At 41.0% G+C, this 24,400-nt stretch overlaps 1 protein-coding gene across 3 annotated transcripts in view; it reads left to right on the top strand.

Annotated features, from left to right (window-relative positions):
- strbp (spermatid perinuclear RNA binding protein) overlaps window positions 1-24,400 on the top strand; it is an 80,844-nt gene that overhangs the window by 1,215 nt on the left and 55,229 nt on the right. Inside the window, exon 2 of one of the 3 annotated variants that reach the window (XM_085793751.1) lies at window positions 449-646. The exons of 1 other annotated variant lie outside the window; for it this stretch is intronic. The gene's annotated coding sequence lies outside the window, so the exon portion shown is untranslated. Of the gene's footprint in view, window positions 1-443; window positions 647-24,400 lie in introns of those variants that run through there. One more of the 3 variants, XM_085793753.1, reaches the window with a different exon arrangement.

Genomic DNA, 24,400 nt, shown 5'->3' with positions numbered 1-24,400 from the left:
ATGAATAATGATCTAGCCCACTGGAAGCTACGTAACAGAATGAGTATTATAATGTAATAGGTTTATAGGCACTACCTATACTGAAATGGGCTTTAATTTGAGTGGGCTATTTTATTCATCTATTCTAATACTTTGTTTGGAATTCCGGACTTCTATGGTGTTATGGTTTTTACTTTTATATTTAGCCTGATTATTTGTTAATTATTTTTTCTCTTATTAGCGGTAATTCATTAAATGTGCCATTTTGCGCGTCTAATCCAGGCTGAGAAAATATAAAAAACAAGTGCGGCAGCTTCTTCTTGTCTTTCTTTCGCACCCCTGTGTTTGTGCCTCTATTCAGCCCCACCACCGGAATGAATCGACCCCGTCTGCGCGTGCGCACTCTAACCATTCATCTCTCTCTCTCTCTCTCTCTCTCTCTCTCTCTCTCTCTCTCGTCTCGTGCCAGACAGTAAACCAGCAGGCGGCTCTGAGCTCTCTAGCTCGCTCGCGCTCGCTGCTCCGGTTGTCAAGACACTTTGTGACTTCTCCTCGTTGCGACTGGACGGTGACGGCTCACACTGGCTCCCTCTCGGATTTTTTTCCCGATTGGATTTCTATATTTCTGTCTTCTCTGAAGGACTCCCAGCTGCTAATTGCCATCACTGTAAGTTGGTTGATATGTTCATTCTTTCTAGTAATTTCCCCCCCATGTATTTTATATCAGCCTACTGAAGCTGTATGTGTCAGAGAAACCAAAATCTTGAGAAACAGGTTTAAAGCTCATTTCCTCTCTGTCGCCTGGTCTTAGTCGACCGGCTCCGCTATTTAATCTCATTTCTCTGTCTTTTCTTGCGTTGTGTTGTTTCGCTGTGCGTCCTTGCTTTCGTTTTTTTTTCTTCTGTGGCAGGGACAAAAAGAGGAACTTTACACGTGATAAAACGTCAACTTTCTTCGCGCTGAGTCTACAGTCTGCTCACTCAGGGTTTGCGGAAGAGGTTTTTTTTGTGTTAAAGTGAATGTACCTGCGAAGAATGGACTATAATAAGATGAAGAGTCCACGCGTGCTGCTTTTTGCCTCATCTAATAGCTCATCTTTCATAGCAGGTGTCTGATAGCCCACTTCCGCACTGCACTGCGAGATATCAATATTATCTAAACCCGCTGCGCTGAAACATTTTTCTCCAACTCTTTCTCGGTCATTGAAGTACCCGCTAACAGAGTTTATTTCCTACAGCTCCGTAACCTGCTTTTGTTGTTTCAGCGTTTCTCCCTCTCTCTCCCTCTATCCTCTATCCTTTCCTTCCACGAGGCAGTGTTTTGGTGAGGCTGAAGTGAGTCTAGTTGGGACTGCGTGCAGGTTGTTTCCTCGCGCAGTACTATTACAGGAGAGCGTCTCTGTGTTTTGCGCGCGCGCTTGTGCCGCCGCCGCTGCTGGTGTTGTTGTAGTGTTCGCACGCGCGCAATCAAGTGAATGACAGCTCGAGGGAGAAATGCTGAACCGCTTCTCTCTTCATTTCTTGCTGAACCAGCTCGTTCTCATACCTTAAACAAAACCTGCACTACTAAACGTAAACTAACACCGTATTTCTCGCTGGAAAAGGTCACAACGGCGGTACGTATCAGCCTGTCAGCGAACAAAGGTCTTCACGCCTACCTGTGCTATAACCTATCATGCAAAAATCTTTCCAACAGTTCCGCTTAGTGCTGTTGAACCTGAATTTTCAGCATTGTCTTATTATACGTCTGAGCTGAGGACAGTTTGTTTTCGTTTTTGACTGTTCGGTCTGATTGAACTGTGTTTACCCTCTCCCTGCCATGGTCCAGTGGTTCTCACTAGTCTGTGCTGGTTTATCACTTCTTTAAGCCTGGTGGTCTCCAGGCTTGATTAATGGCCTGTTGCCTTTGGGTTATTTTTGTTTGCTCCACCCTTCTCCACCCTGTTTCATATGTAAGAGGTGTCTCTGCTAACACACTTCAGCCGCACCTGCTGTGGTTGTTCAGAAATGTAAGGTGTCTTTGTGTCACTGACCAGCCCTGGCTAATTGATTTATAGTCCTGTAACACAGATTACTTCTGTAGCAGCTGGTTATTACAGTCATATAAAGCCCTTCTTCTGCTTCTTACTGGGCTTTGTGAGTCGATTACATCTTTGCTTTGCTTTGTTGTGTGTGTGTGTGTGTGTGTGTTTAAGAGATTGATCGTGATTTCGCATTGTTGCTTCTTTGTTTGTGAGGCTCTCATTTCTGCGATGGAGTGCAATAGACAAATATCCTGCAGCAGCCAGACAAAGTGAGCAGAGTACCAGAGATCGAGCAGGCTGAGAAACTGTGTGTGTGTTTGTGTGTGTACCTGTATGCTTAAGTGTGTATCCTCCAGGCACCCATGAGCACTTCCGCAGACTCTTTCTCATAAGCACTGACTTTGCAATGAACTCTCCATCAATATCGATGCAATAAGGGGATGAGCAGGAGGCAGAGTGAGCCGCTATTGTATGATCACAAAGCACAATCTCTCTTTGTCTTTATTTCTTTCTTTCTTCAGCTGTTGTTTTCTCCGAGTATTTCTTTTTTTTTAACTGTCTTTTCATTCAAATCTTTTCTGTTGACATTTATTTGATGTATTCTGGTTTGTTTTTGTTTTATTATTTCTCCTGGTACATTTAATTTTTTTATTGTAATTTTCTTTCTTAATTTTTCCCTATTCATCTGAGGGTTTGTACTGTAGGTATAGGTGGATAGTCTTAATTTCTCTTTAATTATTTTTGTTTAGAACTTTTTTGTGATTTCGTTATTGTTATTCAACCTTGTGATAAATGAAAATGAATAAATGAAAAACGTATTTCTATTAATTCTGTTCTAAACACCATGTAAAGCAAAACTGAACTGGAGCATGTTTTAGGAACCGAGGCCTTTTACCTTTCTATATTTAGCTTTTGGTGTTTGATTTTCACGTGATTGAAACACCTCCAGTGGATTATGATTGCTTCAGTGGATAGAAGTGGATTGGAAATGAATTTAATTTCCACTAATAATTTACTTGGGCCCAGGGACCCAGATTAAGGACACACAGAGAAATGACAACTGCTTACACTGAGCATATGGCAAACACACACACACACACACACACACACACACACACACACACACACACACACACACACACACACACTCAAATTCAGACAGTGTAACAACAGCTGAACCACAGCCATAAACCAGAAAAATCTGTTTTGTCAGCTAAATTATTCAAATCTACTCCACAGTCCGTCAGGTAAACAAGCACCATTTAGTGTGTGTTCAAGTCAAGTCCAGTCAGATTTATTTACCCAGTCCCAAATTATACATCTGCCTCAAATGGCTGTCCAGTCTGTACGGCATACAACTCCCTTACATCCTAGAATCCTTGATTCTTGATTCTGAAAACTCACCGAAACAATGTTTCACAAGGAAAAAAGAAAAGACGCTCAAGGAAAAGCATCAGTTGTCTCCTAAACATTTTATGATCTGTTTCATTTTTCACTTCAGAGTGAAACTTCCCCCTCCCAAATGTGATCTGTGTGATCTCTGTATGCAAAGCCTGGTACAGTTCCTTTTTTTTTTTTTTTTTTACCCACCCATGTGTGTGCACAGCGTCTGTTTTATGTATCCCAGGGGAGCAGCATCGCGGTCTCTCGGCAGCCGGGCTTCTGGTTTGCTTCATGTGATGTTCTCGGTTTAAACAGTTTGGAACCTCAGTGACACACACACACACACTCACTTGGAGACGACACACGTGTAGCATCATGGGATGTCTCCGTCTCCGTCTCCTCCTGCCACTGCCTGTGCAGCGCGCATGTGTGTGTTATTCCACTGCCTATCAGCGAAACAGGAGTCTGCCCACCAGTTCTCAGATTCTAGCATACAGCAGCACATTTAGAGTCTCATCTGGCAAGGAAATGTAGCACTAATCCAATTGGCTGGAGCTTTAGTAAAAGCTGTCCTAATTGGCTGCTGACTGCCAAGGTTCCAGTAAGCACAAGAGGGAGTTGGGGAGAGTCCCAGTGGTGCTGCGGTGCAGACTGAACAAAGGGCAGATAGCAAGAGTGTGTGCTACTCTTTTGAATATTCCTCTACTTGGCAATAATAAAGGGCCCATCTGCACCCTGCTGACTCATATCCATCCGGCTGACCATATCTCATTTTCAAATGTGTTGTTTGTCACACACACGTGGAAATACACACACAAACACACTGGCTGTCTGCATTCCATCTGCAGGAACAAGAATGGCTTTGTCACACAAACATGTTTGAGGAAACATCTTCCCAACTGGCTGAGGAACAAAGCCATTAACACAGGAATATTGACTGTGCTTTTGTGTGTGTGTGTGTGTGTGTGTGTGTGTGTGTGCATTACAAGAGGAAGAGTGGAGCAGAGAAAAAAAAATGCTGCTGCCAACAGCCGCTGCAGCCGTTCCTGTTTCCTTTCACCTCAGTGTGGAATCCAGGAAGGACAGAGACAAGACATGAGAGAGGGAGAGAGGGACAGAGTGTGAGAGATGGCCATGTAAGGCCTCCTGCACCATAGCTTGCACCACTCCACACAAACACTGAACCTGAAGTGAACTCTTCAAGGTTTTGGTCTCTCAAGTCACTGTTACATTGAACTTTGTGCTGCTTTACTTTCAAACAAAGGCACCTTTCATCGTGAGATGCACTGGGGAACTTACAGAAACAATAGTGAGTTTTCTTGAGGAATGGCTTGTTTGTTTAGCAGTCCCAATTCAAAAACACAATAACTGTCATTGAATAAAGCACTGTATCTGATTAATTAATTTCCCTTTGAGCTTTGATGTTTCAAAATAAAAGTTTTCTTTCTGGGGAAATGGACAGCCCTGTTTGTATATAAGTTTATAGTATATAGTTTTGATTCTAGTTGCAGTAGCTCATGATGCAAGTAATCTGGAAATACCTCTTGGTCACTTGGTATAGATTTACACTTAACTTTGACCCCAGAATTGTATTTCCTCTTTAAGCATGTTGGACATTTTCATTACTGCCTTCCTGTGGAGAAGGAACCAGTAATGAAATCTATCACTCTATTGGATTTTGCACAAAATAATCCATGTCTTGTCTCTTAGCATCTGATTGACATTTGCAAACTTAATTTATCACACACACACACACACACACACACACACACACACACACACACACACACACACACACACACACACACACACACACACACACAAAAACCCCTCAACACTCATTAGGTTTTAGGCCCCTAATATAAAAGCTTAATTGTGAAATTAATGTAGAAGCTGTTCAATCTATGATAGTTTTACGGACTGAGTCCAATATTTTTGTAATTAGTCAGGCCAGTGAAGAACTAATTGCATGTGGCAGTGTGTTTATCATTTTTGTGCTACACTAAGGATTGAAAATCAAATGTTGGCATTTTTTATCACAAGGGAAATGCTCCAGATGTAAAGCACTTAGTGTGGGTTTACGCAGAATCCCTTTTTTTTTTGGAAAGAGAGATGAAGATATTTTTTATACTGACACTGGTGGAAAAACAAGAAACTTAATTTTGACAAACCTTGAGCCATATGTCTCAATTATTTCGCTGTAGCATAACTTCAGTATATAATTACTCCTATTTAGCATAGTGGTGGTGGGTTTATCACAGTGCAGTTACAGTAATACCACAACAGCTCTGTCTGCTCTAATTGTCTGTCATTTAAACAGGCTGGTTATACCACATCTTTGACATTATTGATGAGTTAATACAAGCACGAGCACAGAGAGTGGACACAGAGGAAGACTGGGATGGATGTAGAAGGAGTGGGTGGTTGACACGCAGAGGGAAAGAAGACAAGGTGTAGGTGGGATTGGAGGTTATCACTAACAGCTCCAGCTGTCAGTTGCAAACCCAATATTCAAATCATCCTCAGTGCACGTCCAGTTTGTGATCATTGCAGCCACCAGGTGCTGCACTGTCTTATATTGAATATCTGCCTTTTACAGATGCAAATAAGGGAAGAACAGGTTGGAGGATGTGTGAACGGATGGAATCAGACAAAGGTTAACACCTTAATTAAGGCAGATGTGTGTTTGTTGACTCAACCTGAATCTAGTCAACGTGAGCTGACGGTCGAATAAATGGTTCGGTTGGATATGATGGAGGGAACGCAGTTGTTATTTTGCTATATTTTGATTTGATTAATTAACAGAACATGATGAAGGTGCGACTCATGTTGTATATACCCTGACGTGTAGGGGTAAAAAGGTGCAGCCATCAGTAATGGACTGGAGCTGTAATATAAGCTCTGGTACTCACGCTGTGACAGGAAAGCCATTTTCTCTACTAAAAAACTTTAAAAATTTCTTCCTACAATAATAATAATAATAGTTAACAATAATAATGATGATTTCGAGTGAGCATTTATCTTGTTATAACAAAATTATTTCATTTACATGCATAGTCGCCTACATGTATGCAGAGAAGGATTGAATAGACTGAGTGAAAAGCATGTATTCAGTTTGACAGATATGGGAGGCCCATCTGCTCTATCACTCAGCTATGGTGTCATCTCTCTGCTGTGCCTCGTAAACAGTTGCACACACACAAGCACGCACATGCACGTACGCGCACACACTGTCAGCAACATACTGTATGACACATATCATATACACATGTTGATAACCCATTTACGCAAACCTGAGCTGATCTCTGGGCTCTGTCTCTCTCACTCTCTCCCCCTAGCCACTCATTCAAACATGTGCACACATGCGCCTACACTCACACACAGACGCACACACACACACACAGCCCTCCTCTCATGTCCCAGCTCTGCTTACTGTGTCAAAAAGAGCTTAGATCAGGGAAACCATAGCTTGCCCTCATTCAGACTTCCCGGAAGATCGAGCTATTTATTCAAGCAGACCATGTTTGGACTGTATCTGGAAAGTTGCCAGGTTGAATTCCAGTTTGGTTCAGCAAATGTGGTTGAACCAAAATATTGTCGAGGTGCGATAGAGCAAAGCACTCACCTCTATTTGCGCCGACAAGTACTTAATGACTGTGGTTACACTGTGAAGCTCTGTAGCGCTGCAGCTAACATTTATTGTCATTATCTTCATTATCTGTCATGATCCTGAATTTATATTTTATTACTACAGGGTAACCTTTAACAGAATCAAACCACCATCTTTGTTACCTTACAAAGTTACGGTATAATGAATATAATCAACACTTTATTCAAAATACAAAATGAGGAGCCGTTTGTTCATTATGGTGTGATAAGAGCTTCATCTGTCACAGTTAAGGCTCACCATTCATCTCTTTTATTAATCCACCAGGAAGCACAGATGAATTGTTGTTGGCTTCCCTCTTTGTGGTAACAAACATGCAAAACACTGCCAGCTCCTGTTGTGGGTGTGTGGTGTCTTTTCGTGGTAGTTGTCAGTGCCTTGAAAAACATGATCCAGCTCAATCTGCCTTAATCGGCGATTGACAACAAACTGCGTGCTAAATATTGCACAGATTGATTTGGTGTTTTACGTAATCCAGCGAAGCACTGTTTTCTACAATGTAGATGTAAAGCAGCTACCTGGCGGCATATTTTCCCCCGTTTTCCTGTCTTTCACGTCACAAAAGAATCACTGAAAGAGAAATGGAAAGAGAGTTTAGGCACATTAAAAGTTTTTTTATATTGCCATCAGAATTTCTTCTTTTTATCGACACGTCTTTGTTAGAGTGTGACATGAGAGAAAAGCCTGGTCACTCACTCAACTTTAAATGAAAGTACCAGTTAACAGCAACAGAAGAATCTTTCAAAGTTATACTCTCACACAGGAGCACTAAAACCTTGTCAAAAAGAAGTGCAGGCGAGTCTGTTTCCATTAGACCAATCTAAATTATGCATTCGCTCTGCTTTGACAGGAGCCCATAAGAATAAAGACTGGGGACCAATTTTGAGAACACAGTAATAAAAAAAAGAAAATATTACATCTGAATTGCATCTCTGGAGAAATGAGGAAAATTATACTTGGAAGCAATTAAAGGAAAACTGTCATGATATGTTTTCTTTGTCTGTGCACATGTGTGCCTGCAAGTGATATTTTCCCTACTACAATGACCCACTGACCGGTGTTAGCAGATTAATTGCTGCTTTCATGTTAAGCTGTGGCATATCACCCCGTAATTGGTAATGGAGATTATCAGAGAGATGCTGTGTGGGTCTCTGTGTGTGTGCGTGTGTGCGTGGGGTGTGTTAGATTTCTTTATCTGATTAGGACGTTTATTTAATAAAGTAGGATTTATGGGATTCTGGTCTCTCTTCTCCGTGCGCACACACCAGCCTACACTGACACGCATAACAGCAACAACAAAAAGCACAATGCCCATCTCTGCTACATGATAGGATATTGTGACGTGGGCATTTCCAGGCTTAAAAAAGTGAAAAAACTTTTGCAAAAGATGCAAAAAGCCACAGATTTTATCTGCAATTATGGTTGAATACATTACCCACATTTTTCATGAGGGTAAACTGATAAAAAATTTAAATTGAAGTGGTAGTATTCAGTGACACAGAAATATTACTGTAATGCAGACACACATACTGGTGTCCTAGGCCTTATGGCTACTGAGGTGTATCCACCCGTGTTTGTTGTGCTTGCTGAGAGGAAGGGGATAAAAAGCAGGGTGTGCAACAGAGCAGAGCTTTCTTCAACACACACACATGCACACACATACACATGCCTTTGAGCAGACACACAACACTTGCAGGGAAGCTTCCCCCCATATTTCTCCTGAGATATTTTGGAGCCACATCATCGTCTCACTCCAGCACACACATCAGTGTCAGCCTGACTTGCATACATACAGCGACCACTCAGCAAGATGAGGGTGTCTGTGTGTGTGTGTGTGTGTGTGTGTGTGTGTGTGAGAGAGAGAGAGAGAGAGAGTTGCTGTGAGAGAAAAAAGAAGAACTAGAAAGCAAGAGATGTGTATTCTTGCAAAGTCTTTTTTTTTGTGTGTCTTTGCTTGTGTGCGTCTCAGTTTTTGCTGGAATCAATAAGCCATCTGACTGCCTGTTTGTTGTATCTCTACACACTGCCTGGTGCCAAATAATTATTTTTCATCATTAGCAGCTCATAGCATACAGCTTCTTCTCGTTTTCTGTGGAATTAGATTAAACACAAACGGGCAGTGGACGGAAACAGAGTCATAAAAAGTGAATATCCTCTATTGGATGTTTATTAAAATCATATATCCCTCTCCAGTTTATATTATTATGAACCAATTCCATTTGTTTGTTAATGAGAGCTGCTCAGTGCTAGAAAGACATGAGCATACAATACTAGTTTTAGTAATTTACCAAAACACATAAATTAGGTTTGAGAATAAAACCCACCTTTACAGGATCACCTGTTATCAACTTAAAGTCTTTAATAATGACATATCCCTTTACAGTATGTCTGTCTTTACTTATACTCATAGGTTCCAGGTTGATGCGTCTCAAACACTTTGCACTCAGCATGGACTGTGTGTAGGTGGGCACAGTAAGAGCTGCATGAATACAGTATTACATACAATACGAATAAATAAATAATAATGATATTGATTATACTGAGAAAAGAGATTTGTACGCCATGCCCCGTTTCATGGAGACTGTAAAGCATTTACTGTACTCTACAATAACTTTGTTGTGTACTGTGAACTATACGCAGGCTACTGTGGGATGGACTGTATATTGAAAATAGAAATGTTGTGCTGGTTCACCTCACTGCATGGCTTTTCATCCCCACCTCATTAGAGCTATAGCCCGACAGCTCCCAGACGGCTCCGTTCGAACACGGAGAAACAGCCCAAAACAGAAAAAACAGTGGAACCACACACACAGGGGCTGGCCCGTACACACAGGGGTGCATCTCTGTGTGGAAAGAGACTTGACTGACACTTGTTTGTTACTTGAATTAGTGAGCACTGATACGTAAACTCAATTCAGAGTCAAACCGAAACGGTGCAGACAGTATATGTTGCCATGCAGATGAGCACCAAAACAAACAAACATCTAACCACTTGCAGCGGGTATTGTAGCTTTCAGTCTGACTGAGTGTGGGCATGACATTGTGGTTATCAAGTGGGCACCTTTCCTCACAAAATGAGTCACTGAGTTAGAAACACAACACCTTACAAAAAAAAAAAAAAAGGCTGAAGAGCGCTTCTTAGCATTCTTAGCATTTCTGGTCCACAGACTCAACCTCGCTGCACTGATGTTGGGTTATTATCTCGGTGGTGAGAGCTCCTCTTGCAGGAAGCTGCAGAAGCCTAACTCTGACAGCGAAGGTTTACTCACCTTCTGTTAGCAGCTCAGCCGGGCTCTGTGAAGTCTATAAGAGAGAGAGAGAGAAAAAAAAACATCCAGTGTAGAGCTGCTAAACAGGGATGATGTGATTTAGTTGCTGCATTTTGAATGTGCTGTGTGGGTAATGATAACAATACAAAGGCTGTGATAGCGACTCGTGCCCTTTAATCAAAGAAAAACAAGTCTTGTATTGCTTTACAGTATAATCTGTTGACATTTGTTACGTGGAAAGAAGGTGCTGTCTGTCCCTAAAGGGGAATAATATACTGTACTGTGTTTACAACTAAACTCTGTTATGAAGTCAGCCATCTGGGCCTAAATACCGAGGCTGTCAGATACTGTCAAGAAACATGTTCCACCACAGAGAAAATTATGTTCCCCTGTGTGGTTTCCTCTGAATGCATCCAGTGAGACGAGAAGCTTTCTCTGTCAGGGGTGATGTAATGGTAAACTGCGAGGTGTGATATATTTTGTCACTCATAACATGGACTATTTGGACTTATCTCCATGGACACTTAGCTGCTGATGGACCAGTATAAGGTGACTAGTTTTGTTTAAATCAAAAAAGAAGTTTTTTTGTTGTGTTTCTTTTTTTTTGTGCTAATTTGACAAACTTCGATCTGGTCTGTTGAACTCTGGAGAACTTTGTTGTTTATTATATTTAGTTGGGGACATTTGCTCTCCATGGTGCTGAAATTTTCTTTTTCATTCACAAGCGAGTAATGATTGTCTGCCTGGTAGACAAGATTTTTTGATTAAAGTCAGGCTTTTATTGTTTATATGACTGTTTGTTTTTTTATGCTTCTCCCTGCTGCTGAAGTGTCACAATTATTCTCCACAGAGTTTCACCATCAACACACGCATGCCCATATTCGTCAAGACTACTTTCATATGGTGTGTTGTGCCACTTGTGCAGCTGCTGCACCTTATCTGAATATCCTGTGTTTCATTTTCTGTCATTTCTGGGTGTTGTCCCTGCATCTTGTGTAGGAGTAATTTATTTGTAGCTAGGAAAACCACCAGAATAAATACCCTAAAAATAATATGACTGTACTTTGGTGGTGACTGGAGAAAATACCATTTGTCAGTAAAGAAAAAACAGCGGCACGGCTGATGCATTTGCATATACAGTGACTCTTGAAATGGATTTCATACAAGGATGGAGGTCACCTGGATCACCCACTCCACCATGCCCTCAGACCATCACTCTGCTTGAATATTAAAGCAGAAGTAAGCGATCCGGCCGTTTTGGCTAACTTCCTGTCAGCGGATGGAGTTAGCAGTCCCCGCCCTCGTCCCTACGTCACCACATTCACGCGCATCCCTTGGCTGCACACACAGAGAGGACCGCCCCTTTATGCCGTTCTCTCTCCTCATTGGATAAAGGATGTAGGATACAAGGAAAGTTTTCTCCTCGGCTTACAGCAGAGCAGAGTGACTGACAGACCCGGGTTTCAGACCAAACACTCTATATAAGTGATGTCGGAAGATATAACTATTTAAGACTTATATTAACACAAACATTCCACTTACTTCTGCTTTAAACTGTCAACACTGATGGTCAAGACTATTGGATAATTCGAGTAGGGGACTATTTGCTGGTTTATACAGGATTGGTCTGAATTTTAAAGGTCAAGATGTGTTTTGGAGTTTTGCAATGTTGCAAGGTCGGAGGAAGAGGAGGAGATAATTAGTAGAGATTTGAATTAATAATATAATGGGGGGTTGTCTTTAATATCATTATCTGTGATTTAATTGCATGTAATGAGGCGTCCTCGTCCACACAACAAAAGCTCACCTTTGAGAAACGCCTTGATATGAATAGGAGAGGAGGCACATGTAGATGTTAAAAATTAATTGGGAATCCATGCCAGATTTTATTTCCACTGGTGGGTCGCTGAATGATGACGAGAAGATGTAGTCCGCAAAAAGAGAGGAGCGGCAGCAACGAGCTGTCAGGGCACGTCGGGGGGGAAAAGGCTGAATATCAAGTGTGGAAATGGGCCGTCTGAACAACTTCCCCTCCCAGGCACAGCCGTGGTGCGCCCATCAGGCAGCGGGAAACATGTCCTCTGAGACCCGCCCGTTCCAGGATGCCATAAAGCAAGGCGTGTTACCGCTGAGTGTAATGGAGCGACCCAAACAACCAGCAAACTTTAGAGGCGAGTTGTTCTTTAAATTAAGATGAAAACAGGCACAGAGGGGGAGAAAGAAAAAAAAAAAAGCTCAGCTGAGGCATATTGAATGAGCAGCTCTGCCTCAGCGAGGAGAGTCGTTGTTGGTCCTGCAGCTCATTTCCAGGATGAGGAGCTTGATTAGGTGACAGCCCATGATATTAATTAACAGTAGCAAATGAAGATTAAAACGTTTTTATCTGTTTTTATTATGTGTCTATCATATTGTGGTCATAGGAGAGGGAAGGGGGCAAAGGGGAACAGCAGAGCTTCCCCCCCATCGGCTGAAGCAGAGGGGGGCGGGGTTTTTCTGCAGCGCTCACCTGGACAGTAGCCTGCTGTAGTCTTTGTGTTTGGTGTGTGTTCGCGTTTAGTGGTGTTCAAAGGAAAAAGAAAAAATTCATGGAAGTGCAGTTCTTACACAATGTTGAACTTTTATTCCGAGTATTAGTATGTGGCTTCACTCAAAGATTAATATAAATCCAGCTTTCCCACAGCCCTGATCTATGTCTGAGGGCCACAGATGGTAGAAACAACGGCTGTGATTCACGAACAAAAAGAACAAAATATATTTTTTATTTCATTTTATTTGAATTCCTTAGATTTTTAATAAGTTACAGCGGGTGTGCAGAGGATGTGCAGTATACTACATGTAGGCATCGGTGTGTTTTGTGTTGTTGTCAGAAATGCTCTTGTCTTTATTGGCATAATATTAGTGGTGCCACATCCACTGTAGCAACTGTATAAGCTGAATTATGTTAAAGCTCATCTCATGTTCTCCTTTGCATGTCAATCATTTCATCAGTTGATTCATAGGCTGGATGGCGTGAATATATGTGTGTCGACGGTTGTTCTTGACACGTATCCCCTGGCTTAGACTGTTGATATGCAACATAAATCTGCTGTTGTGTTGTGTTGCGTTGTATTTGCAGCGACTTGTTCCTGTTGAATTGTTAAACATCCAGCACACATACAAACATCATTGTTCCTGAAATATGTACGCTAAATAGGAAGTTCCTATTCCATTTCCTCATAAGTTTTGCCTCACTCTCTCCTGTGTAATGTAAACCTCATTTCATACCATGCGGTTATTTCAGCACTGCAGAATGAATAAGGCTTATCATGGAGGACTCAATAAGGTTTCCTTTCTGTGTATAGTCCCAGTAAGACTTTATCTGTGGATTATGTCTAGGCTGTACTGTTATCTGTGCCTAAAGCTAAGTTCTTGCAGGTAAATGTCCACACACAGGTCTGTCAGCACTATATGCAAGACTGCAGTCGCTGGCTCAGTCAGGTGTATTCACTCTTCCTCGTGGTCAGTCATAAAATGGCTTTATTGTTTAAATGCTCGCCTGGTATGGACTTTAAACTTTTCAGTCAGTGGTTTCTAAATAAAGCCGAGCATTGTTCTCAGAAACACTTCAGCGTGTGGCTGAACTGTTGTCACTTAAAACCATCTTTTATGCAGATGTGTCGAGATACACTGAACATGGATCAACATGTGCTGTGCTTGGTGGTGTTGAGCTTGTGGTGATGTGAGCAGTCGAATGGCTGCGGTTGCCGTAGAGTTACGCCGAATGATCGCTGACTGGCTTCTCTGAGGGTATATTTAATTGCAAAGAAAGAGAGGTTTATTGTGTTAGTAGTTTAAAAGAGACTCACTATGAATTGTGCACACACCACAGCCAACACAGAACATTTTTCAGTTTTCTGCATACGCCCACAAAAACACATAGAGGGCCTACAGAAGCCTTGCTGCATAAAGGTTTCTCTCAGTGACCCTGCTTCAGCTGTTCGCTGTCAAAGATCTACTGTAGCACCACTGTAGCGCAGTGTGTCCTCAACCAAAGGCCCCTTGCATGACAAGGATAATATTATATTTTATGTTCATTAGGATACACTACATTTACTCTTTGGGTTCTGCACCACTGTGCCACTGCTCCGTTAAGATAAGAGGGAATTACTCAACCCACACTCTTTTTCTTCTGTCCCTTACAGATGTAAACATAACAACATACCAACATCCTGGCACAGGACCAGGGCGTCACATGTACTCCGCTATACAAACACATGAAGCACAAACACAAATACAGCATGTGGTTTAGATGCAAAGACATGGAAACCCTGGAGGACTGCTGCAGTGCATTACATATGCCGTAGTCAGCTCGGGCTATTTCTGTTGCCCCTAGTCAGCCGGCCAAGAAACAGCCTGGCCCATTTTGGACCAGCCCTGCAGGTTAATCCATTTAGACCAGAGTTCTTAAACATTTTAAGCTCTGGAATCATTTTCTGTAAATGTATCTCTGTCCAGGCACTTGCACACATTAAGATACACTGATGTTATCACGTGTACTGTATGTACTCATAGTGGAGATATATTGCGTAGTTAACAAGAAGGACATTATTATCAGAAACATGGCAAGTAAAAGGAACACATAGGTAAATCTTAGCTTGATTATCTTGCAGGGTTTTTATTTACATATCCTGTTTTTTCATATTATTGCTTACCTTTGCTGGAAAAAAAGTCATTTGAATCTGAGAGAAAATACTCAGGTGGGAAATTACCCCTTCCACAAATGTTCCTGTATTAATTTGTCTTTTAGATGTATGGCTCTGGCTTACACATGTACAGCTAGTGCAGTGTGTACAGTAGCCTGACAAATAGTCTGCAAAATAGTTAGTATGCTTACAGCACTCATCATCAATAAAGATTTTAATTACCGCTCAGAACTGCTGACCAATGCAAATTGTATGGTTTATGGTTTAGTCTTATAGCTGCTGTGTTGGCAGGGGCAACAGTGAAATCCCAGAAACACACCAGACCATGAAATATTTGGTTTATGGGATTACATTTCATAGATTAAATACAGTGAGAGAGAAACTATGAAAGAGCTCCACCGTTTCATTTCTGAAACGATTGAAAAAGCATTTCAAATGTTTGGTTTTGTCCAGTTATGTAAATAAATAATCCTTAATCTTTAAATGCTTTTGGAAAAAAAAGAAAATAGATACTTTTAAATCTAAAAATGGAATTATACTTACATTTAGTTAATCTGTTTTCAGGTGCTCTACATGGAAACGGAGCAATCATATCAAAGGCAGGTACGAGCTGAGACATGAATAACATAGATATGATGGGACAGGAAAGTAACAGAGGAACCGAAAAGGCGCTGAATAATCAAAGGAAAGCTAAATGGAGATGATGCATAAAAAAGGAAAAGTGCAGCAGAAAGAGAAAAAACTACGGAAACTAAAGTAGATGTCAAGTCAATTGGAGATAATGGTATGAGAGCACAATATGACAGTGAGTATTACATAGTAAGACGTTCTGGGCTGATTTTGGTGTCACGGATAATAATACAGGCTGTATTATAATAACTTGACTTAATACATTCTTATTCCTACAAGGTTATCAGTCAGTTTCACCATCATTATAATTAGTGAAAGATGTGTCAAACTGCTGCACGATTAGATAGAGTGTTATTAATAGGCCGACTTGCAGTGTATTACTCACCAAGTTTTCTTCACTCATGTAGTGGGATGTGCAATATAATTGTATATTTACATTGGGGAGACAACAAAGGAGAAAGGGAGACGGGAGACGGGGTTAAATGCAAGAGAGCAGAGTGTGGGAGAGGGAAGCGTGTGAGATAAAGTGGAGGCTATGTTTATTAGCAGAGGAAGGAAAGAAGGAGGGTGTAAACAAAGGAACCAAAGCCGGAGGAAAAAGGGGGGGAGATGAAAAGATTTTTGGGAGAGGGGCGGGGTGCGGAGAACAGACCATTAGAAAGATAGATACTGGAGATGGATGAACAAATGCCTGGCATGGATGTGCATAAAGATGCCTCTGAGCCCGAGCAGCCTGAAGGTGAGGGAGACTGACTCCTGCTTCACACTGATTCCACAGACTGAATCAATGTGATACCTCTCCCTCCTCTCTCTCTCGCTCTCTGTGGGAATTCTCTGACCCAGTTAGCTCCTCCACCAGGCAGCAGCAGAGTTATTTTTACATATTAACAGGAGACAATACTTTGTCCTCTGCTTGTCCTCCCCTCATCTGTATGTTGCCTTCCCTTCTTCTTCTCCTCCATCTTAGCTGTTCCCATCCTCTCCCCCCTCGTACTATCCTGTGCTTCCTCTTCTCCCCTGTTTCTATATTTGCCTCTGTTGGCTTTGATCCTTCGTCCTCCTTTAGGGATATAGAGATTCATCAACTCCCTGTTTTGTTTGGAACAGCATACGGGCTTGTTAATAATTTTATTAATATGCAGTGCAGCAAATTGTGGGATTGTTAGAGAGTGGAGAAAACCGACACCTCGCCCAAAAGTGATGGTACTTGTTTTTCAATGGTATTGGAGACACTGTTGGTATTACAGGGACTGATGAGTGCAGTATAATAACTCAAAACAATAACAACAATAGCAATAACTGATGCAGCTACAGATCTGCCATGACCTGAAAAAAAAGCACGATAAGACTGTTGTATGGAGATCTTCTATTTAATGTGAACCATCCAGGACCAAAGCCTGTGTTCAAACAGGGCCACAGAATATTTCGAATTAAAGGAGGAAACACCTTTAAAACTATGTAAGCAATTCAAAGACCAGCATCTGGAACTATACACAGAATTCAGGCTAAGTGAGTTTCAGTGTCAACAACATGCTGTCAACATGTTTGTATCCTGACTTGTTGGGGTTATTGTTCATGAAAGGCAAAAGTTAGTTTGTCTAGGCCAGCGTATGTAACTCATAAACTGAGTCACCATTATGGAGGCATTATTTTTCCAGGTTGTCCTTAATATCTCAGCCACGCCTTTCAGGGATTTCCTCAAATGTGGTGCAAATAATCACTCAGTTTTCAAGTCAAGGTTAAAGTGACCTCACAAAATCTGTATGATCTGACATCTGAAGACATCAAAATCAAAATAAAATTCACTAGACCTACAAAAAATGGATTAGATTTTGCTGTGCAAAAGTCAAAGTTCATGGCCACGATGGCCTCATCATGTCCTTGTGAATGCAATACATCAGGAAAGGGAATATTGCATTGTCATGGTTGATTTGGTAACACCTGTTGTTACTTGTCGTAAAAGCAAATACAGTTTAATACAGGTCACAGAATTCTGGAGGCAGCATCACAATTAAGACGTCAGGCCACGGTGGGAGGTCGGAGGTGCAGCCTTTCACCTCTAACAGCTCACTGTGGCTGCTTCTTCTATTGCTCCCTGCAATATTTCAAAATGCTGGAAACTACTGTATGGTTTGGTTTTGTAGATACATTTTTGATGAATGTTGGTGGCAAGGGGTCACGGACAAACACGTTTTATATCCTGAGACTACTTCATAATAAAAGTCAACTCTTGTTATACCAATGAAAAGCTTTTAATTTGAAGCTGCGACAATTGGAAATGTTCAGTTTACCTCCGCAGCAACTTAATACAGCATTTTATTTCCGGGACTATCACCATGGACACCCAGCCTGTAACACTAAATCTGTATATATTACAATACTTAAATCAGTCGACTATAGGCTCAATCACCATCGTGTTAGCAATAGATAGTGAGTAAATGGACATTTATTGAAATGATATACCTGAGGCCTCTTCTCTTCTCTTCTCTTCTCTTCTCTTCTCTTCTCTTCTCTTCTCTTCTCTTCTCTTCTCTTCTCTTCTCTTCTCTTCTCTTCTCTTCTCTTCTCTTCTCTTCTCTTCTCCTCTTTCCCTTCCTTTCCTTTCCTTTCCCTTCCCACCTCACCTCCCTCCTCTCCAGAGAGTAAAGGGACAGCGAGTGGCTGCAGGTGTAGACAGGTCATCTATTCACCTCCTAATGATGATGGATGGCAGGACTGCAGAGAGCGAGAACAGAGAGAAAAGTGGAGCGATGCAGCGAGATAAAGAAATAGCAGAGTAAGGGAGGACTGTGTTTATATTTGTCTACTGGCAGATGGTGAGAGTTTTAGTGATATGTTGATCCTCAAGTGTTTATATCATTCTTGTCATCTACCTGTTAGCAAACACACACACACATACATACACCTGATTGGTGAGTTTGAATAGTGGCATCTGGTGTAGTGCATTGTGAGGCTTCTAAGTTCTAAGACACACACACACACACACACACACACACACACACACACATACACACACACACTTACACTGACTTACTTTTCTGCCCTGTTTAGAGGAGTAGGAAAAAGGCAATCTCTTAGGATGTGCAGCTTCACAAACACGGTGCTGTTGGCTCTGGTATGATACATTTTCTAAAATCTTTGTATCACCTCTCTATACAGAGGTTTATTGGCAATGAATGTGTGTACAGTAAATCACAGTATGCATATGTTATCATATTGGGAATCATCAGTGCATGGCAAACACACAGCCAAAGAGATGCAGGATTAAGTCAGACAAATACAGAAAATGATTAATTACACCCTTGTTTTTTTCTAATATCAAAATAGAATAGATATTAGATATTATTAGGAGGAAGGGTCCAAATAACAATTATTTTTGTTATTATTGTTTAGTGTGAACTCCTTGAAAATAGCAGAAACATTCTAATTACAGTCTGTAAAGTCCCTAAGGGAACATTCTTTAATTGCTTCTTTAAAACCAGTGTTTGGTTTATTATCAAATGCACGTAACGCAACAAATCCTCACATTTAGGAAGCTAATACCTGTCTGGTCAGATTCATTTTCTTGTTTACAGAAAGTTCCTGATTTCAATCAAAATGATGCCCATTTCAGACTATTTTATTTAGGCAAAACTCTGGTACGACTACTAATTTACCTTTTTTTCAGAACATTAATTCATTTTACTAATTCTCAAAGTATCAAAAAAAAAAGCATTGTTTTGTATCAGTAACCGAACTCAGGTAAGTATTATTCAACCCTCTAAAGAGCACTAATTAGGAGTATACTAATACCACTCATTGAGAAATAACTCTGCTGCATTGAATTAAAGGGAACACAGGTGAATTTAAGTTGTTGCTGTCAAGCCGTGGCTTCGGTCCTGAATGGGATGGCATGTGTGAGGTCACAAACAGCCTCTCTGGTTATTTTACTGACAGACCTCCTCCCCTCTGTGTCTCTTCTCTCAGTACGACTCACCTCTCTGCTCTGTCTCACACCTTCCTGTCTCAGACGTCCAGCATGGCTGTTTGAATGTAAGGTTGCCAGATATGAAATGTTTAGACCCCATCTGGTAGGGTTACCACACAGCACACATACACACACTGACACAGTGGTGGAGTCTCACCCTTCCCAAAGTACAGACAAGGAGGCAGGCTGTAGCTATGGCAACCTAGAGAGAAGGGAAATGATTGGGCAAGGCTTGGATTTGTTAAGAGCCTCTGTATGAAGCCTAGGGCGAGACTTAGTCACTGTTTCTCATTTAGTGCTTGTGTGCTTGTGTGTATTGATACAAGTGTGGGTGAGAGAAATACAAGGAGTCAACTCTTCCCTGTTCACCTTCCTGCCTTTTTCGTGTTGCGCTTCAGCTTTCTGTCAGCTGTCAGGCCGATATGACAGATCTGGGTGAGCACAGCATTTACTCACTGCAGTGTGCTCTATAAACCTGGAGAAAGACCATTGGATGCATATGCTTGCATACCTAATTGAATGAAATGAAACACTTCAAATGCAAAGCTGCCACAGAGTAGCAGCAAATAGACCATATAATAGCCCAATGTTTCACTGGTAGCCAAGCATATGTTCACATTTTACATTAAAGATGAGGTTGCATTGAGACCTAATAGATGTATCTCTTTTTTTTGTATTATTCATCTATGAAAGAGCGTCAGTTTATTTTTTAATTTAATAAAATCTGGGTAATCTTCTGTATCAAAGGCAAATGTTCCCAATGAGCTACAGTACCAAGAAAATGTGATAAAACCCCTAAAAGTCTACATTTAAGACGTTTCTTAGCAAATTAGAGTTCAGTGGCTAACCTTGAGGCACAATCATCACTCGCTGTTGAGAAAATCTGATTTATTAATTTTGCATTGAGGTAAGGAAAAAGGATAACATCAGAATTGCAGCTAACAATTTTCTGAAGTCATTTCAAGATCATTTTCATGATTAATTTTCTTGATTTTGAAAAAAGCCACAGATTAAGATCAGTTTCTTTATTGCTTGATTGCTTGGTACTGAAAATATTTATTATCACATGAGATAAAGAAGCCAGAAAGTCCTTACTATTGAGAAAGTGGAACCAATAAATGGAAGGTATAAAAATAAATTTGACGATTAATCATCAGTAGTTTCATCTCATCTCTTCAGCTAACTATATGCGAATAGAGAATCCCCAACAGTTTTACAACACTTAAGACTCGTCCAAGATTTCTCATTGCTGTAATTTCCACTGATCCAAAAAAGCCTGTCAGATAGCGCTGTAGCTGGTAGAAATAATGATGTAATATCCCTCTCTATAGCACTGTCCTGCTTTTACAGTTGCTGTCAGCCAAAAATGAGTTGTTCCTGCATGCGTTCTCTTCTTCCTCGCTGTGTCAAGTTTTGCCCGCACTTCCAATACAGTATGTCTTAGTTATACCTCCTACGTAGGCTCCCCCACCAGTGTCACAGGCGCTGCACTGTCCATAGGCTCCGATGTATGTATATTTGTGTGGATTTGTATCAATTTGTATGTGTGTTCTGCTGCAGAATGAGTCAGTGTTAAAACATTTGAGCTTCTGTTTAGCGCTGAATGGAGGCTAATTTGTGAGTAATGCTTTAAGGGACCTACGTATGCCTGGAAACACAAGTGTGCCCACAAACCAGCTGTATGGATTACATGGACAGGGTCTATAGGGATGTTTTAAACAGAGGTTTCTTTGTAGATGTCAGCTCACAACCAGCTCCTGGGGATGGCTATGTGTGCGTGTACTTTGTGCATGACCCCATGTGTGAATTAGTGTATACAGATCTGTGCAAGAGCACGTTCTGCATTCACCGACTATCGGAGCTCCAGCTGAGCGTCTCACCCACGAGCTTTTCTTGTAACTGAATGAAGGTGGCTCTTCAAGTGCCTGAAGGAAAATTTTAGCAAAGCAAAAAGTTGCTGCACCACGATTTTGCTCAGCACAGATGCCATTATCTATGTTTTTACTTGGGTTTCGCAGAACAAAGGGGAGAGGAACCCTTTGATCAATAGTGCAAAGATACATTGCTGAAAAAGCACTACATTGTCTTCCTTTCTAAATAGAAATCATTCTTTTTTTAATTGGGCTTGGGGCCATCAGAGAATTGGGGGGTAGGAGGGGTGATTCCAAACTATTGTGTGTGTGTGTATGCGTGTGTGTGTGTGTGTGTGTGTGTGTGTGTGTGTGCGTGTGTGTGTGTGTGCGTGTGTGTGTTAGCAGTGGCAGCTTCCATAGATATATAATGTCTTTTGCATCAAACCTGCAGCATGGCCTAATCATTTCAAGCCTATTCATTTTTTTTCTATTCATAGTAGAATAGATAAGTAGTTTATTCTCAAACTCAGAATTTATGATTCAATTGAACTGGTCACAAGATAATTTCTTTTTCAAGGAAAGGCTATTTGAACACTTCCTCTTGAGGATAAAGAAATGCAATCAGCAGTAAATTACTCTGCAATGGCTGCATCAGTGTAGGCTTAAATTGCTTTTCTTGTTGAGAAGAAGGAGGGAGAGCAAGGCTTCCTGACCAACAACGTTCTGCCTTCACTTCCTGTCTCCCTTTTCTCTCGTGTTACATACAGTACCTCCGTCACCACACGTTGGACTTCCACCAGCATCTTCATCTCTCACCCTCTATCTCTATACCCTATCATCGGATTACCCTTCTGCATTTTTGGAAAGGATGCAAACGCATGGATATTTTTGCTATACAAACTGGGTCTTCATTTATTCAATCCTTAATCCTTCCATCGCCTTTTCATTCATATATTCTTGCTGTCTTCACTTCACAACCACCACCCACACTCCATCCAGCTGCAACCCTTTTTTGTCTCCCTTCACCCTCTAGTTGTTTCCTGATTGAAATTCCAAAGCCAAGGCTAAGTCAGTGGAGATGTATGGGCCAGCCTGTGTCATATACTGAGAAAATATAGAAGCAGAGAACCAATTCCAGGGCTTCCTCCATGGTGTATGTGTCATGCGTCTGTATGTGTGTGTGTGTGTGTGTGTGTGTGTGTGTGCGTGCGTACGTGCTAGTACAGAGGAGTGCATTTGTAGGTGTAGAGTGGGCTTTTTTCCCCTTTAGCCAAGTGGTTTTCTGTGTACTGCAATCGTTCTGTGTAGTATTTGTAATTCTACGTCTGTGTAAGTTCTATATCTGTGACTTTTCTAAAAAATAACCTGGTCACCTACCTCTAGTGCAAGAAAATACACAAGCTCTAGTACACACACATACACACTCTCTGTCCCTCCCCCACATGCACACATGTGTGTTCAAATTGTCCTTTATGTTTCTGAACGCATACTGAAGCATGCTTGTATGCAAGAGCATCACTGTAATGAAAATGATTTATAACGGAGATTATCTGGATTAGGATTGCATGTAATATTTTTAAATTGAGAACGAGGTTAGGGATACTCTGTCACATCATAATAACTATTAGAGTGTATGAATATTGAAAAGGGATTGTCATATTAATTTTATTTCACAAATTGAATAGCGAAACAAATTTAGAAGTAAATGAAATGGTCTATTATATTTTGATGAGAGCACACTGGTGTTTCACAGTGGGATCAACTAATGTGCTTCCAAAGACATGTCAATCTCACTTAGACTCAGTGATGGGGAAAATCTCAAGAACTGCATTTTCACAGACTGCATTATTAATATATTGATCGGATAAAGATCATAATTATTAGCTTTAAGGAAACCTGAAAAAAGCCACAGTAGTAGCTACAGCTTCACTTGTAGTGATTTAAAGTTGAAGTATTTATTTTTTTATTAGTACATTTCCCAAGTTTAAACTCGTAAGTAGGCTATACTAATTGCAGTGTACTACAGTACCTACAGTATCTATTTCTTGTGATGATGATTTAAATTGACATGCCCGAAATAAACAAATTGATTGATTGATTAGTGTCCTTATAATGGCACTATTCCAATACGACTGAGTACTTACAGTAATAGTACCTCCTCAACGTGGGCGGGGGGGTCCTCTCGCCAGCCACCAAACACAGTTGTCTGCACCTCATCCACAGACCACGGTGTGGTTTTGTGCACAGCGGCCAATTAACTCACGCGAAAGAATAACAAAAGTTGTAGTAGATTAGTGGTTGCTGTTCCCAGCGTGTTTTTGAAAATAGCGGGTTTGATTCTTGTGTCAGACAACACGCTTATGACTCTTTCAGTAACAATACTATTCAGCCAATCAGTTGCCGGCAGTTGACGTCACATTTAGTATCGGCTCAGCTCGCTTAGAACCTCCCCAGAGGTGATACCAAAAAAAGTAACAGGTACTATCCCTTGTGGAAAATTTAAAAGAACGAGTTGAGTCAAGTCAAGCAAGAGTGCTAGTGGATAAAGGCCACAAGTACTGCTACAATACTTTTCAGGCTTGAATTTGCCCATTTTTTGTTTAGTTTTTTTAGTTTTGTTGTATTTTAATTAACTGTATCTTATAACGTTGCATCATTGATTAATAGCAGCAGATATGTTGCAGTATTTTGCAGAAGTTTTAATTCTGAAGATGTAAATGTTCAGTTGCTATAAATAAAATTTAGTTTGAATCTAGCACCTCTGTTTTGTGCATACTATTCATTAGGTGTATTACTATTTCTGGCTGTAGTCCTCTACTGTGGGTCTGGCTAATGGGTACATCACCACACATTATACTGTGAGGGCTCCAACTGATGAAACAGCCCCTTTGATCAGGAACTGACTGAGTGATTCGCCAGAGACAAAAGCAGCGCGCAGGCACCTGCA

Source organism: Trachurus japonicus, chromosome 12 (genome assembly GCF_045865225.1).
Source record: "Trachurus japonicus isolate A0001 chromosome 12, Traja_1.0".
NCBI classification, from domain to species: domain Eukaryota; kingdom Metazoa; phylum Chordata; class Actinopteri; order Carangiformes; family Carangidae; genus Trachurus; species Trachurus japonicus.
This window is presented reverse-complemented; position numbering and strand designations above follow the sequence as displayed.